Here is a 1,023-nt window from a genome sequence, read left to right on the forward strand (position 1 = left end):
CCGGTTATCATTGCGGCAGATTTGAATGCAAGACAAGTAGAGTGCTTGGTGACTGTGTTAAAGAGTATAAGCGAGCTATTGCAGATATTATTGGGTTTCCTCCCGGTATTTGCTCTCACAAAATCCAACTCATGCTAGATCATAAGCCCAGTATCGAGCACCAGAGAAGATTAAATCCACCTATGCAAGAGGTAGTTAAAAAGGAGATCATCAAGTGGCTGGATGCGGGAGTTATTTATCCCATTGCAGATAGTAGTTGGGTGTGTCTTGTGTAGTGTGTGCCTAAAAAGGGTGGTATTACTGTGGTTCCAAATGAAAGAAATGAGCTTGTTCCAATGAGGCCTGTGACTGGATGGAGAGTTTGTATGGATTACCGAAAGTTGAATGCGTGGACAGAAAATGACCACTTTCCTATGCCATTCATGGATCAGATGTTGGATAGACTTGTAGGAAAGAGTTGGTATTGTTTTCTTGATGGGTATTCGGGCTACAATCAAATTTCTATAGCTCCAGAAAGACCAAGAGAAGACCACCTTCACTTGCCCTTATGGGTCTTTTGCTTTCAAACGGATGCCATTTGGGTTGTGCAATGTTCCAGCAACCTTCCAGCTCTGTATGATGTCAATATTTTCTGATATAGTGGATGACACTATTGAAATGTTCATGGATGATTTTTCAGTTGTAGGTGATTCTTTTGATCGTTGTCTGGATCATATTGCCGAGGTGCTTAAAAGGTGTGAAGACTGCAACTTGGTGCTGAATTGGGAGAAATGTCATTTCATGGCTAAAGAAGGTATAGTGTTGGGTCATCGAATTTCAGAGAAAAGTATTGAGGTTGATAGAGTTACAGTTGAGGTAATATAAAAGCTTTCGCCACCTATTTCTGTAAAAGGTGTTAGAAGTTTTCTTGGGCATGCAGGTTTTTATAGGAGATTCATCAAAGATTTCTCAAAAATTGCACATCCCTTGTGCAAACTACTCGAGAAGGAGAGAAAGTTCTATTTTGATGATGCTTGTCTTAGA

Source organism: Solanum tuberosum, unplaced genomic scaffold, assembly GCF_000226075.1.
Source record: "Solanum tuberosum cultivar DM 1-3 516 R44 unplaced genomic scaffold, SolTub_3.0 scf00014, whole genome shotgun sequence".
NCBI classification, from domain to species: Eukaryota; Viridiplantae; Streptophyta; class Magnoliopsida; order Solanales; family Solanaceae; genus Solanum; species Solanum tuberosum.